Source organism: Triturus cristatus, chromosome 8 (assembly GCF_964204655.1).
Source record: "Triturus cristatus chromosome 8, aTriCri1.1, whole genome shotgun sequence".
NCBI lineage: Eukaryota > Metazoa > Chordata > Amphibia > Caudata > Salamandridae > Triturus > Triturus cristatus.
The window spans coordinates 739,003,538-739,020,209 of record NC_140591.1 but is presented as its reverse complement, the minus strand read 5'-3'; the positions used below and the strand labels follow the sequence as shown (position 1 = coordinate 739,020,209).

Here is a 16,672-nt window from a genome sequence, read left to right as displayed (position 1 = left end):
CAATATAAACAGACTTTATTTCAATCAAGCTGTCTTTTCTATCCTTCAGGAGCAGAATGTTCTGATCATCAGCGCTCCAGAATGTAGTGTTTTCTTGGCAAGCATCACATATTGTGATGTGTTAGCTAAAAGTTCCATATCCTAGAGACTGATATATTCCTCTGTACTTGTACCTTGGGTTTTCATCAAAACCTGGCATCATAAGCAGCTTTCTACTGCCACAGACTGGACAGCGAAACAATTTAAAATATCCCAGAAAAAGAAAATAAGCATGCTTAATCAGAGCTTTCTGGACAGGAAGGACATTTGAGCAAGTGAGGAATAAGCACTGCTTTTGTTAATTTGCATAGGCAGAATAGAGACTTCTGGGAAAAGGCCGAAATTACAGTCACAGAAAATGGCTGCATCTATAGAGAACGCTAAGAAGTGTTGGCAGCTTTTCCTCTGACCCTGGCCACTTTTACAAGCAATCCTATGATAGTCAGCAGGACCCACCCTAAAAAGGAAGGGGCATCCACTTGGACCCTTTCCACCTTTTCTAAATCTCGCCTGATCGAGCCTGATTGAGCACTGATTGAGCAGATAAGCACATGTCATTCTCATTTCAGAAAGGTATTGGTTAGCTTGCTGCTAGCAGCTCAGTTATGTTATGATGTTAGAGGCTATGCAAGGAATGCTTTAGTCCAGCGATATGCAGTTTTTATTGCGCCTTGCATTCAGCAGGAAGATCTTTAGCTTGAATCTGTGGCCTAGGTATTCACCTTGGTATTTCTTTTGGCACAAAGTGAAGGAGTATTTGAGAGAAAATGCACAATGTGTTTCTTATGTTGTTATGAACAACTTGTTACTCTTTCTCATTAAGCTTCAGCCACTGCAGAAATATATAAATAAGGGCTGACTTCCTGTAAGACGTGTCCAAAGCTGGGACGGAATAAAAGGAGACACTTGTAAATGATAGTGCTATCGTTTGAGAAAGGGTAAGTTGAGACTGACTTTCATGCGTATTCACAGACCAAGCATCATAAAGATACCAGCATGATCTTCATTGCGGGCTTAGAGCCGGTATTAGCTTTTGAGAGGTAAGAGGATTTTGAGGGCTCGTTGGTCTAGGGGTATGATTCTCGCTTTGGGTGCGAGAGGTCCCGGGTTCAAATCCCGGACGAGCCCTTTTCTTGGTACTCTTTTCAAGTTGTTTTGAAGTTTGCGTTTCAAAACCAACATCAATTTTTTCTTTGCAGTAGTGGATAATTCTTTGCTAGAGTCTCATGCTTCAGCCCTGCCCAGTCTGAGCTAATACCAAACATCTGGTCTTGCATGGCATGTACGAGCGTTCAGCTAGGGATGTCGGGCAGGTTGCATGAAAGAAATCTAAAGCCAGAGGCCCATGGAATAGCCAGTTCGGAGCAGTTTCATTACAGAAAAATCAACTGTAGGTATCTGTTTCTGTAGTGTAGTGGTTATCACGTTTGCCTCACACGCGAAAGGTCCCCGGTTCGAAACCGGGCAGAAACAGTTGTTATATTGTGTTGGCTACAATGTTGATAGGTGCCGTTTTGCCATGGAATTGTCCAAGCCCTGAAGATTATTTCATGCAATCTCGTTCCAAGAAAGGGAATGCTCTCAAAACACTAAAGTAATCGGCGTGTGGATGTATCTGTTTGTTCTCAGACCTTGCTTTCAAAAGAGCCGTGCAATCGGTTCACTGCTCACCTAGAACAAGCATTAACATGGAGAATTGTTGGCACCAACAGGAATCTTATTTTAGTGGAGTGTTTCTGGCTTTGAGTGCAGAGGCCCTCGGCTCAATTCCAAGATGATCCTTCTCAAGGTGATGATACAAATGCATTGTCACCTTTACGTTTAATGTCAGAATCATTTATTTCCAGTTGGTGGTGTAAGAATGTTTGCAACAGTATGGCGATTTTTCCTAGCCATGCATGAATGAAAGCATATCACTCGCCTTTAGGTGTTTTTCTAATACATTGATATTTGCATCTTCCTTCCTAGCCTGCATGTTTGACTATCTTACAGGCTGCATGTAATAAGTATCACATCAGGGCCCTTCTTCTACTCAATTCACAACTGTTCTATCACGACATAGATAAGAAAGCTGCATCTGCTTTTGTTGTGTAGTGGTAATCAGGTTTACCTGACGTGTGAAAGCCCCATGCTTTGAAAGTACACAGTAACAAAGAAACCGATGACTTTTATAAAAAGGTGTCATGTGTGTCTCTTACTTTGCACAAAAAGTGCCAGAGATGACTTCATTTGCAGTCACTTGAAAAGTAGGGATTCTCCAATAAATGGTAAATGGTTGAAACAAATCTGAAGAAATGCATGACATACCTGTGTGTGTGTGTGTACGCATGTATGTATATATAGGGAGAGAGAGAGCGTCAATATAAACAGACTTTATTTCAATCAAGCTGTCTTTTCTATCCTTCAGGAGCAGAATGTTCTGATCATCAGCGCTCCAGAATGTAGTGTTTTCTTGGCAAGCATCACATATTGTGATGTGTTAGCTAAAAGTTCCATATCCTAGAGACTGATATATTCCTCTGTACTTGTACCTTGGGTTTTCATCAAAACCTGGCATCATAAGCAGCTTTCTACTGCCACAGACTGGACAGCGAAACAATTTAAAATATCCCAGAAAAAGAAAATAAGCATGCTTAATCAGAGCTTTCTGGACAGGAAGGACATTTGAGCAAGTGAGGAATAAGCACTGCTTTTGTTAATTTGCATAGGCAGAATAGAGACTTCTGGGAAAAGGCCGAAATTACAGTCACAGAAAATGGCTGCATCTATAGAGAACGCTAAGAAGTGTTGGCAGCTTTTCCTCTGACCCTGGCCACTTTTACAAGCAATCCTATGATAGTCAGCAGGACCCACCCTAAAAAGGAAGGGGCATCCACTTGGACCCTTTCCACCTTTTCTAAATCTCGCCTGATCGAGCCTGATTGAGCACTGATTGAGCAGATAAGCACATGTCATTCTCATTTCAGAAAGGTATTGGTTAGCTTGCTGCTAGCAGCTCAGTTATGTTATGATGTTAGAGGCTATGCAAGGAATGCTTTAGTCCAGCGATATGCAGTTTTTATTGCGCCTTGCATTCAGCAGGAAGATCTTTAGCTTGAATCTGTGGCCTAGGTATTCACCTTGGTATTTCTTTTGGCACAAAGTGAAGGAGTATTTAAGAGAAAATGCACAATGTGTTTCTTATGTTGTTATGAACAACTTGTTACTCTTTCTCATTAGGCTTCAGCCACTGAAGAAATATATAAATAAGGGCTGACTTCCTGTAAGACGTGTCCAAAGCTGGGACGGAATAAAAGGAGACACTTGTAAATGATAGTGCTATCGTTTGAGAAAGGGTAAGTTGAGACTGACTTTCATGCGTATTCACAGACCAAGCATCATAAAGATACCAGCATGATCTTCATTGCGGGCTTAGAGCCGGTATTAGCTTTTGAGAGGTAAGAGGATTTTGAGGGCTCGTTGGTCTAGGGGTATGATTCTCGCTTTGAGTGCGAGAGGTCCCGGGTTCAAATCCCGGACGAGCCCTTTTCTTGGTACTCTTTTCAAGTTGTTTTGAAGTTTGCGTTTCAAAACCAACATCAATTTTTTCTTTGCAGTAGTGGATAATTCTTTGCTAGAGTCTCATGCTTCAGCCCTGCCCAGTCTGAGCTAATACCAAACATCTGGTCTTGCATGGCATGTACGAGCGTTCAGCTAGGGATGTCGGGCAGGTTGCATGAAAGAAATCTAAAGCCAGAGGCCCATGGAATAGCCAGTTCGGAGCAGTTTCATTACAGAAAAATCAACTGTAGGTATCTGTTTCTGTAGTGTAGTGGTTATCACGTTTGCCTCACACGCGAAAGGTCCCCGGTTCGAAACCGGGCAGAAACAGTTGTTATATTGTGTTGGCTACAATGTTGATAGGTGCCGTTTTGCCATGGAATTGTCCAAGCCCTGAAGATTATTTCATGCAATCTCGTTCCAAGAAAGGGAATTCTCTCAAAACACTAAAGTAATCGGCGTGTGGATGTATCTGTTGGTTCTCAGACCTTGCTTTCAAAAGAGCCATGCAATCGGTTCACTGCTCACCTAGAACAAGCATTAACATGGAGAATTGTTGGCACCAACAGGAATCTTATTTTAGTGGAGTGTTTCTGGCTTTGAGTGCAGAGGCCCTCGGCTCAATTCCAAGATGATCCTTCTCAAGGTGATGATACAAATGCATTGTCACCTTTACGTTTAATGTCAGAATCATTTATTTCCAGTTGGTGGTGTAAGAATGTTTGCAACAGTATGGCGATTTTTCCTAGCCATGCATGAATGAAAGCATATCACTCGCCTTTAGGTGTTTTTCTAATACATTGATATTTGCATCTTCCTTCTTAGCCTGCATGTTTGACTATCTTACAGGCTGCATGTAATAAGTATCACATCAGGGCCCTTCTTCTACTCAATTCACAACTGTTCTATCACGACATAGATAAGAAAGCTGCATCTGCTTTTGTTGTGTAGTGGTAATCAGGTTTACCTGACGTGTGAAAGCCCCATGCTTTGAAAGTACACAGTAACAAAGAAACCGATGACTTTTATAAAAAGGTGTCATGTGTGTCTCTTACTTTGCACAAAAAGTGCCAGAGATGACTTCATTTGCAATCACTTGAAAAGTAGGGATTCTCCAATAAATGGTAAATGGTTGAAACAAATCTGAAGAAATGCATGACATACCTGTGTGTGTGTGTGTACGCATGTATGTATATATAGGGAGAGAGAGAGCGTCAATATAAACAGACTTTATTTCAATCAAGCTGTCTTTTCTATCCTTCAGGAGCAGAATGTTCTGATCATCAGCGCTCCAGAATGTAGTGTTTTCTTGGCAAGCATCACATATTGTGATGTGTTAGCTAAAAGTTCCATATCCTAGAGACTGATATATTCCTCTGTACTTGTACCTTGGGGATTCATCAAAACCTGGCATCATAAGCAGCTTTCTACTGCCACAGACTGGACAGCGAAACAATTTAAAATATCCCAGAAAAAGAAAATAAGCATGCTTAATCAGAGCTTTCTGGACAGGAAGGACATTTGAGCAAGTGAGGAATAAGCACTGCTTTTGTTAATTTGCATAGGCAGAATAGAGACTTCTGGGAAAAGGCCGAAATTACAGTCACAGAAAATGGCTGCATCTATAGAGAACGCTAAGAAGTGTTGGCAGCTTTTCCTCTGACCCTGGCCACTTTTACAAGCAATCCTATGATAGTCAGCAGGACCCACCCTAAAAAGGAAGGGGCATCCACTTGGACCCTTTCCACCTTTTCTAAATCTCGCCTGATCGAGCCTGATTGAGCACTGATTGAGCAGATAAGCACATGTCATTCTCATTTCAGAAAGGTATTGGTTAGCTTGCTGCTAGCAGCTCAGTTATGTTATGATGTTAGAGGCTATGCAAGGAATGCTTTAGTCCAGCGATATGCAGTTTTTATTGCGCCTTGCATTCAGCAGGAAGATCTTTAGCTTGAATCTGTGGCCTAGGTATTCACCTTGGTATTTCTTTTGGCACAAAGTGAAGGAGTATTTAAGAGAAAATGCACAATGTGTTTCTTATGTTGTTATGAACAACTTGTTACTCTTTCTCATTAGGCTTCAGCCACTGAAGAAATATATAAATAAGGGCTGACTTCCTGTAAGACGTGTCCAAAGCTGGGACGGAATAAAAGGAGACACTTGTAAATGATAGTGCTATCGTTTGAGAAAGGGTAAGTTGAGACTGACTTTCATGCGTATTCACAGACCAAGCATCATAAAGATACCAGCATGATCTTCATTGCGGGCTTAGAGCCGGTATTAGCTTTTGAGAGGTAAGAGGATTTTGAGGGCTCGTTGGTCTAGGGGTATGATTCTCGCTTTGAGTGCGAGAGGTCCCGGGTTCAAATCCCGGACGAGCCCTTTTCTTGGTACTCTTTTCAAGTTGTTTTGAAGTTTGCGTTTCAAAACCAACATCAATTTTTTCTTTGCAGTAGTGGATAATTCTTTGCTAGAGTCTCATGCTTCAGCCCTGCCCAGTCTGAGCTAATACCAAACATCTGGTCTTGCATGGCATGTACGAGCGTTCAGCTAGGGATGTCGGGCAGGTTGCATGAAAGAAATCTAAAGCCAGAGGCCCATGGAATAGCCAGTTCGGAGCAGTTTCATTACAGAAAAATCAACTGTAGGTATCTGTTTCTGTAGTGTAGTGGTTATCACGTTTGCCTCACACGCGAAAGGTCCCCGGTTCGAAACCGGGCAGAAACAGTTGTTATATTGTGTTGGCTACAATGTTGATAGGTGCCGTTTTGCCATGGAATTGTCCAAGCCCTGAAGATTATTTCATGCAATCTCGTTCCAAGAAAGGGAATTCTCTCAAAACACTAAAGTAATCGGCGTGTGGATGTATCTGTTGGTTCTCAGACCTTGCTTTCAAAAGAGCCATGCAATCGGTTCACTGCTCACCTAGAACAAGCATTAACATGGAGAATTGTTGGCACCAACAGGAATCTTATTTTAGTGGAGTGTTTCTGGCTTTGAGTGCAGAGGCCCTCGGCTCAATTCCAAGATGATCCTTCTCAAGGTGATGATACAAATGCATTGTCACCTTTACGTTTAATGTCAGAATCATTTATTTCCAGTTGGTGGTGTAAGAATGTTTGCAACAGTATGGCGATTTTTCCTAGCCATGCATGAATGAAAGCATATCACTCGCCTTTAGGTGTTTTTCTAATACATTGATATTTGCATCTTCCTTCTTAGCCTGCATGTTTGACTATCTTACAGGCTGCATGTAATAAGTATCACATCAGGGCCCTTCTTCTACTCAATTCACAACTGTTCTATCACGACATAGATAAGAAAGCTGCATCTGCTTTTGTTGTGTAGTGGTAATCAGGTTTACCTGACGTGTGAAAGCCCCATGCTTTGAAAGTACACAGTAACAAAGAAACCGATGACTTTTATAAAAAGGTGTCATGTGTGTCTCTTACTTTGCACAAAAAGTGCCAGAGATGACTTCATTTGCAATCACTTGAAAAGTAGGGATTCTCCAATAAATGGTAAATGGTTGAAACAAATCTGAAGAAATGCATGACATACCTGTGTGTGTGTGTGTACGCATGTATGTATATATAGGGAGAGAGAGAGCGTCAATATAAACAGACTTTATTTCAATCAAGCTGTCTTTTCTATCCTTCAGGAGCAGAATGTTCTGATCATCAGCGCTCCAGAATGTAGTGTTTTCTTGGCAAGCATCACATATTGTGATGTGTTAGCTAAAAGTTCCATATCCTAGAGACTGATATATTCCTCTGTACTTGTACCTTGGGGATTCATCAAAACCTGGCATCATAAGCAGCTTTCTACTGCCATAGACTGGACAGCGAAACAATTTAAAATATCCCAGAAAAAGAAAATAAGCATGCTTAATCAGAGCTTTCTGGACAGGAAGGACATTTGAGCAAGTGAGGAATAAGCACTGCTTTTGTTAATTTGCATAGGCAGAATAGAGACTTCTGGGAAAAGGCCGAAATTACAGTCACAGAAAATGGCTGCATCTATAGAGAACGCTAAGAAGTGTTGGCAGCTTTTCCTCTGACCCTGACCACTTTTACAAGCAATCCTATGATAGTCAGCAGGACCCACCCTAAAAAGGAAGGGGCATCCACTTGGACCCTTTCCACCTTTTCTAAATCTCGCCTGATTGAGCACTGATTGAGCAGATAAGCACATGTCATTCTCATTTCAGAAAGGTATTGGTTAGCTTGCTGCTAGCAGCTCAGTTATGTTATGATGTTAGAGGCTATGCAAGGAATGCTTTCGTCCAGCGATATGCAGTTTTTATTGCGCCTTGCATTCAGCAGGAAGATCTTTAGCTTGAATCTGTGACCTAGGTATTCACCTTGGTATTTCTTTTGGCACAAAGTGAAGGAGTATTTGAGAGAAAATGCACAATGTGTTTCTTATGTTGTTATGAACAACTTGTTACTCTTTCTCATTAAGCTTCAGCCACTGCAGAAATATATAAATAAGGGCTGACTTCCTGTAAGACGTGTCCAAAGCTGGGACGGAATAAAAGGAGACACTTGTAAATGATAGTGCTATCGTTTGAGAAAGGGTAAGTTGAGACTGACTTTCATGCGTATTCACAGACCAAGCATCATAAAGATACCAGCATGATCTTCATTGCGGGCTTAGAGCCGGTATTAGCTTTTGAGAGGTAAGAGGATTTTGAGGGCTCGTTGGTCTAGGGGTATGATTCTCGCTTTGGGTGCGAGAGGTCCCGGGTTCAAATCCCGGACCAGCCCTTTTCTTGGTACTCTTTTCAAGTTGTTTTGAAGTTTGCGTTTCAAAACCAACATCAATTTTTTCTTTGCAGTAGTGGATAATTCTTTGCTAGAGTCTCATGCTTCAGCCCTGCCCAGTCTGAGCTAATACCAAACATCTGGTCTTGCATGGCATGTACGAGCGTTCAGCTAGGGATGTCGGGCAGGTTGCATGAAAGAAATCTAAAGCCAGAGGCCCATGGAATAGCCAGTTCGGAGCAGTTTCATTACAGAAAAATCAACTGTAGGTATCTGTTTCTGTAGTGTAGTGGTTATCACGTTTGCCTCACACGCGAAAGGTCCCCGGTTCGAAACCGGGCAGAAACAGTTGTTATATTGTGTTGGCTACAATGTTGATAGGTGCCGTTTTGCCATGGAATTGTCCAAGCCCTGAAGATTATTTCATGCAATCTCGTTCCAAGAAAGGGAATGCTCTCAAAACACTAAAGTAATCGGCGTGTGGATGTATCTGTTTGTTCTCAGACCTTGCTTTCAAAAGAGCCGTGCAATCGGTTCACTGCTCACCTAGAACAAGCATTAACATGGAGAATTGTTGGCACCAACAGGAATCTTATTTTAGTGGAGTGTTTCTGGCTTTGAGTGCAGAGGCCCTCGGCTCAATTCCAAGATGATCCTTCTCAAGGTGATGATACAAATGCATTGTCACCTTTACGTTTAATGTCAGAATCATTTATTTCCAGTTGGTGGTGTAAGAATGTTTGCAACAGTATGGCGATTTTTCCTAGCCATGCATGAATGAAAGCATATCACTCGCCTTTAGGTGTTTTTCTAATACATTGATATTTGCATCTTCCTTCCTAGCCTGCATGTTTGACTATCTTACAGGCTGCATGTAATAAGTATCACATCAGGGCCCTTCTTCTACTCAATTCACAACTGTTCTATCACGACATAGATAAGAAAGCTGCATCTGCTTTTGTTGTGTAGTGGTAATCAGGTTTACCTGACGTGTGAAAGCCCCATGCTTTGAAAGTACACAGTAACAAATAAACCGATGACTTTTATAAAAAGGTGTCATGTGTGTCTCTTACTTTGCACAAAAAGTGCCAGAGATGACTTCATTTGCAGTCACTTGAAAAGTAGGGATTCTCCAATAAATGGTAAATGGTTGAAACAAATCTGAAGAAATGCATGACATACCTGTGTGTGTGTGTGTACGCATGTATGTATATATAGGGAGAGAGAGAGCGTCAATATAAACAGACTTTATTTCAATCAAGCTGTCTTTTCTATCCTTCAGGAGCAGAATGTTCTGATCATCAGCGCTCCAGAATGTAGTGTTTTCTTGGCAAGCATCACATATTGTGATGTGTTAGCTAAAAGTTCCATATCCTAGAGACTGATATATTCCTCTGTACTTGTACCTTGGGTTTTCATCAAAACCTGGCATCATAAGCAGCTTTCTACTGCCACAGACTGGACAGCGAAACAATTTAAAATATCCCAGAAAAAGAAAATAAGCATGCTTAATCAGAGCTTTCTGGACAGGAAGGACATTTGAGCAAGTGAGGAATAAGCACTGCTTTTGTTAATTTGCATAGGCAGAATAGAGACTTCTGGGAAAAGGCCGAAATTACAGTCACAGAAAATGGCTGCATCTATAGAGAACGCTAAGAAGTGTTGGCAGCTTTTCCTCTGACCCTGGCCACTTTTACAAGCAATCCTATGATAGTCAGCAGGACCCACCCTAAAAAGGAAGGGGCATCCACTTGGACCCTTTCCACCTTTTCTAAATCTCGCCTGATCGAGCCTGATTGAGCACTGATTGAGCAGATAAGCACATGTCATTCTCATTTCAGAAAGGTATTGGTTAGCTTGCTGCTAGCAGCTCAGTTATGTTATGATGTTAGAGGCTATGCAAGGAATGCTTTAGTCCAGCGATATGCAGTTTTTATTGCGCCTTGCATTCAGCAGGAAGATCTTTAGCTTGAATCTGTGGCCTAGGTATTCACCTTGGTATTTCTTTTGGCACAAAGTGAAGGAGTATTTAAGAGAAAATGCACAATGTGTTTCTTATGTTGTTATGAACAACTTGTTACTCTTTCTCATTAGGCTTCAGCCACTGAAGAAATATATAAATAAGGGCTGACTTCCTGTAAGACGTGTCCAAAGCTGGGACGGAATAAAAGGAGACACTTGTAAATGATAGTGCTATCGTTTGAGAAAGGGTAAGTTGAGACTGACTTTCATGCGTATTCACAGACCAAGCATCATAAAGATACCAGCATGATCTTCATTGCGGGCTTAGAGCCGGTATTAGCTTTTGAGAGGTAAGAGGATTTTGAGGGCTCGTTGGTCTAGGGGTATGATTCTCGCTTTGAGTGCGAGAGGTCCCGGGTTCAAATCCCGGACGAGCCCTTTTCTTGGTACTCTTTTCAAGTTGTTTTGAAGTTTGCGTTTCAAAACCAACATCAATTTTTTCTTTGCAGTAGTGGATAATTCTTTGCTAGAGTCTCATGCTTCAGCCCTGCCCAGTCTGAGCTAATACCAAACATCTGGTCTTGCATGGCATGTACGAGCGTTCAGCTAGGGATGTCGGGCAGGTTGCATGAAAGAAATCTAAAGCCAGAGGCCCATGGAATAGCCAGTTCGGAGCAGTTTCATTACAGAAAAATCAACTGTAGGTATCTGTTTCTGTAGTGTAGTGGTTATCACGTTTGCCTCACACGCGAAAGGTCCCCGGTTCGAAACCGGGCAGAAACAGTTGTTATATTGTGTTGGCTACAATGTTGATAGGTGCCGTTTTGCCATGGAATTGTCCAAGCCCTGAAGATTATTTCATGCAATCTCGTTCCAAGAAAGGGAATTCTCTCAAAACACTAAAGTAATCGGCGTGTGGATGTATCTGTTGGTTCTCAGACCTTGCTTTCAAAAGAGCCATGCAATCGGTTCACTGCTCACCTAGAACAAGCATTAACATGGAGAATTGTTGGCACCAACAGGAATCTTATTTTAGTGGAGTGTTTCTGGCTTTGAGTGCAGAGGCCCTCGGCTCAATTCCAAGATGATCCTTCTCAAGGTGATGATACAAATGCATTGTCACCTTTACGTTTAATGTCAGAATCATTTATTTCCAGTTGGTGGTGTAAGAATGTTTGCAACAGTATGGCGATTTTTCCTAGCCATGCATGAATGAAAGCATATCACTCGCCTTTAGGTGTTTTTCTAATACATTGATATTTGCATCTTCCTTCTTAGCCTGCATGTTTGACTATCTTACAGGCTGCATGTAATAAGTATCACATCAGGGCCCTTCTTCTACTCAATTCACAACTGTTCTATCACGACATAGATAAGAAAGCTGCATCTGCTTTTGTTGTGTAGTGGTAATCAGGTTTACCTGACGTGTGAAAGCCCCATGCTTTGAAAGTACACAGTAACAAAGAAACCGATGACTTTTATAAAAAGGTGTCATGTGTGTCTCTTACTTTGCACAAAAAGTGCCAGAGATGACTTCATTTGCAATCACTTGAAAAGTAGGGATTCTCCAATAAATGGTAAATGGTTGAAACAAATCTGAAGAAATGCATGACATACCTGTGTGTGTGTGTGTACGCATGTATGTATATATAGGGAGAGAGAGAGCGTCAATATAAACAGACTTTATTTCAATCAAGCTGTCTTTTCTATCCTTCAGGAGCAGAATGTTCTGATCATCAGCGCTCCAGAATGTAGTGTTTTCTTGGCAAGCATCACATATTGTGATGTGTTAGCTAAAAGTTCCATATCCTAGAGACTGATATATTCCTCTGTACTTGTACCTTGGGGATTCATCAAAACCTGGCATCATAAGCAGCTTTCTACTGCCACAGACTGGACAGCGAAACAATTTAAAATATCCCAGAAAAAGAAAATAAGCATGCTTAATCAGAGCTTTCTGGACAGGAAGGACATTTGAGCAAGTGAGGAATAAGCACTGCTTTTGTTAATTTGCATAGGCAGAATAGAGACTTCTGGGAAAAGGCCGAAATTACAGTCACAGAAAATGGCTGCATCTATAGAGAACGCTAAGAAGTGTTGGCAGCTTTTCCTCTGACCCTGGCCACTTTTACAAGCAATCCTATGATAGTCAGCAGGACCCACCCTAAAAAGGAAGGGGCATCCACTTGGACCCTTTCCACCTTTTCTAAATCTCGCCTGATCGAGCCTGATTGAGCACTGATTGAGCAGATAAGCACATGTCATTCTCATTTCAGAAAGGTATTGGTTAGCTTGCTGCTAGCAGCTCAGTTATGTTATGATGTTAGAGGCTATGCAAGGAATGCTTTAGTCCAGCGATATGCAGTTTTTATTGCGCCTTGCATTCAGCAGGAAGATCTTTAGCTTGAATCTGTGGCCTAGGTATTCACCTTGGTATTTCTTTTGGCACAAAGTGAAGGAGTATTTAAGAGAAAATGCACAATGTGTTTCTTATGTTGTTATGAACAACTTGTTACTCTTTCTCATTAGGCTTCAGCCACTGAAGAAATATATAAATAAGGGCTGACTTCCTGTAAGACGTGTCCAAAGCTGGGACGGAATAAAAGGAGACACTTGTAAATGATAGTGCTATCGTTTGAGAAAGGGTAAGTTGAGACTGACTTTCATGCGTATTCACAGACCAAGCATCATAAAGATACCAGCATGATCTTCATTGCGGGCTTAGAGCCGGTATTAGCTTTTGAGAGGTAAGAGGATTTTGAGGGCTCGTTGGTCTAGGGGTATGATTCTCGCTTTGAGTGCGAGAGGTCCCGGGTTCAAATCCCGGACGAGCCCTTTTCTTGGTACTCTTTTCAAGTTGTTTTGAAGTTTGCGTTTCAAAACCAACATCAATTTTTTCTTTGCAGTAGTGGATAATTCTTTGCTAGAGTCTCATGCTTCAGCCCTGCCCAGTCTGAGCTAATACCAAACATCTGGTCTTGCATGGCATGTACGAGCGTTCAGCTAGGGATGTCGGGCAGGTTGCATGAAAGAAATCTAAAGCCAGAGGCCCATGGAATAGCCAGTTCGGAGCAGTTTCATTACAGAAAAATCAACTGTAGGTATCTGTTTCTGTAGTGTAGTGGTTATCACGTTTGCCTCACACGCGAAAGGTCCCCGGTTCGAAACCGGGCAGAAACAGTTGTTATATTGTGTTGGCTACAATGTTGATAGGTGCCGTTTTGCCATGGAATTGTCCAAGCCCTGAAGATTATTTCATGCAATCTCGTTCCAAGAAAGGGAATTCTCTCAAAACACTAAAGTAATCGGCGTGTGGATGTATCTGTTGGTTCTCAGACCTTGCTTTCAAAAGAGCCATGCAATCGGTTCACTGCTCACCTAGAACAAGCATTAACATGGAGAATTGTTGGCACCAACAGGAATCTTATTTTAGTGGAGTGTTTCTGGCTTTGAGTGCAGAGGCCCTCGGCTCAATTCCAAGATGATCCTTCTCAAGGTGATGATACAAATGCATTGTCACCTTTACGTTTAATGTCAGAATCATTTATTTCCAGTTGGTGGTGTAAGAATGTTTGCAACAGTATGGCGATTTTTCCTAGCCATGCATGAATGAAAGCATATCACTCGCCTTTAGGTGTTTTTCTAATACATTGATATTTGCATCTTCCTTCTTAGCCTGCATGTTTGACTATCTTACAGGCTGCATGTAATAAGTATCACATCAGGGCCCTTCTTCTACTCAATTCACAACTGTTCTATCACGACATAGATAAGAAAGCTGCATCTGCTTTTGTTGTGTAGTGGTAATCAGGTTTACCTGACGTGTGAAAGCCCCATGCTTTGAAAGTACACAGTAACAAAGAAACCGATGACTTTTATAAAAAGGTGTCATGTGTGTCTCTTACTTTGCACAAAAAGTGCCAGAGATGACTTCATTTGCAATCACTTGAAAAGTAGGGATTCTCCAATAAATGGTAAATGGTTGAAACAAATCTGAAGAAATGCATGACATACCTGTGTGTGTGTGTGTACGCATGTATGTATATATAGGGAGAGAGAGAGCGTCAATATAAACAGACTTTATTTCAATCAAGCTGTCTTTTCTATCCTTCAGGAGCAGAATGTTCTGATCATCAGCGCTCCAGAATGTAGTGTTTTCTTGGCAAGCATCACATATTGTGATGTGTTAGCTAAAAGTTCCATATCCTAGAGACTGATATATTCCTCTGTACTTGTACCTTGGGGATTCATCAAAACCTGGCATCATAAGCAGCTTTCTACTGCCATAGACTGGACAGCGAAACAATTTAAAATATCCCAGAAAAAGAAAATAAGCATGCTTAATCAGAGCTTTCTGGACAGGAAGGACATTTGAGCAAGTGAGGAATAAGCACTGCTTTTGTTAATTTGCATAGGCAGAATAGAGACTTCTGGGAAAAGGCCGAAATTACAGTCACAGAAAATGGCTGCATCTATAGAGAACGCTAAGAAGTGTTGGCAGCTTTTCCTCTGACCCTGACCACTTTTACAAGCAATCCTATGATAGTCAGCAGGACCCACCCTAAAAAGGAAGGGGCATCCACTTGGACCCTTTCCACCTTTTCTAAATCTCGCCTGATTGAGCACTGATTGAGCAGATAAGCACATGTCATTCTCATTTCAGAAAGGTATTGGTTAGCTTGCTGCTAGCAGCTCAGTTATGTTATGATGTTAGAGGCTATGCAAGGAATGCTTTCGTCCAGCGATATGCAGTTTTTATTGCGCCTTGCATTCAGCAGGAAGATCTTTAGCTTGAATCTGTGACCTAGGTATTCACCTTGGTATTTCTTTTGGCACAAAGTGAAGGAGTATTTGAGAGAAAATGCACAATGTGTTTCTTATGTTGTTATGAACAACTTGTTACTCTTTCTCATTAAGCTTCAGCCACTGCAGAAATATATAAATAAGGGCTGACTTCCTGTAAGACGTGTCCAAAGCTGGGACGGAATAAAAGGAGACACTTGTAAATGATAGTGCTATCGTTTGAGAAAGGGTAAGTTGAGACTGACTTTCATGCGTATTCACAGACCAAGCATCATAAAGATACCAGCATGATCTTCATTGCGGGCTTAGAGCCGGTATTAGCTTTTGAGAGGTAAGAGGATTTTGAGGGCTCGTTGGTCTAGGGGTATGATTCTCGCTTTGGGTGCGAGAGGTCCCGGGTTCAAATCCCGGACCAGCCCTTTTCTTGGTACTCTTTTCAAGTTGTTTTGAAGTTTGCGTTTCAAAACCAACATCAATTTTTTCTTTGCAGTAGTGGATAATTCTTTGCTAGAGTCTCATGCTTCAGCCCTGCCCAGTCTGAGCTAATACCAAACATCTGGTCTTGCATGGCATGTACGAGCGTTCAGCTAGGGATGTCGGGCAGGTTGCATGAAAGAAATCTAAAGCCAGAGGCCCATGGAATAGCCAGTTCGGAGCAGTTTCATTACAGAAAAATCAACTGTAGGTATCTGTTTCTGTAGTGTAGTGGTTATCACGTTTGCCTCACACGCGAAAGGTCCCCGGTTCGAAACCGGGCAGAAACAGTTGTTATATTGTGTTGGCTACAATGTTGATAGGTGCCGTTTTGCCATGGAATTGTCCAAGCCCTGAAGATTATTTCATGCAATCTCGTTCCAAGAAAGGGAATGCTCTCAAAACACTAAAGTAATCGGCGTGTGGATGTATCTGTTTGTTCTCAGACCTTGCTTTCAAAAGAGCCCTGCAATCGGTTCACTGCTCACCTAGAACAAGCATTAACATGGAGAATTGTTGGCACCAACAGGAATCTTATTTTAGTGGAGTGTTTCTGGCTTTGAGTGCAGAGGCCCTCGGCTCAATTCCAAGATGATCCTTCTCAAGGTGATGATACAAATGCATTGTCACCTTTACGTTTAATGTCAGAATCATTTATTTCCAGTTGGTGGTGTAAGAATGTTTGCAACAGTATGGCGATTTTTCCTAGCCATGCATGAATGAAAGCATATCACTCGCCTTTAGGTGTTTTTCTAATACATTGATATTTGCATCTTCCTTCCTAGCCTGCATGTTTGACTATCTTACAGGCTGCATGTAATAAGTATCACATCAGGGCCCTTCTTCTACTCAATTCACAACTGTTCTATCACGACATAGATAAGAAAGCTGCATCTGCTTTTGTTGTGTAGTGGTAATCAGGTTTACCTGACGTGTGAAAGCCCCATGCTTTGAAAGTACACAGTAACAAAGAAACCGATGACTTTTATAAAAAGGTGTCATGTGTGTCTCTTACTTTGCACAAAAAGTGCCAGAGATGACTTCATTTGCAGTCACTTGAAAAGTAGGGATTCTCCAATAAATGGTAA

General features: G+C 41.6%; 5 non-coding genes across 5 annotated transcripts; all 5 read left to right on the top strand.

The window, feature by feature from the left end:
- Window positions 1–1,095: 1,095 nt before the first annotated feature.
- On the top strand, window positions 1,096–1,167 carry TRNAP-UGG (transfer RNA proline (anticodon UGG)). The gene has a single exon. It is a non-coding gene; the product is annotated as a tRNA-Pro (tRNA).
- Window positions 1,168–3,492: 2,325 nt separating this feature from the next.
- On the top strand, window positions 3,493–3,564 carry TRNAS-UGA (transfer RNA serine (anticodon UGA)). The gene has a single exon. It is a non-coding gene; the product is annotated as a tRNA-Ser (tRNA).
- Window positions 3,565–5,889: 2,325 nt separating this feature from the next.
- Window positions 5,890–5,961, top strand: TRNAS-UGA (transfer RNA serine (anticodon UGA)). Its single transcript has one exon. It is a non-coding gene; the product is annotated as a tRNA-Ser (tRNA).
- Window positions 5,962–10,673: 4,712 nt separating this feature from the next.
- On the top strand, window positions 10,674–10,745 carry TRNAS-UGA (transfer RNA serine (anticodon UGA)). Its single transcript has one exon. It is a non-coding gene; the product is annotated as a tRNA-Ser (tRNA).
- Window positions 10,746–13,070: 2,325 nt separating this feature from the next.
- Window positions 13,071–13,142, top strand: TRNAS-UGA (transfer RNA serine (anticodon UGA)). Its single transcript has one exon. It is a non-coding gene; the product is annotated as a tRNA-Ser (tRNA).
- The last annotated feature ends 3,530 nt before the right edge of the window (window positions 13,143–16,672 follow it).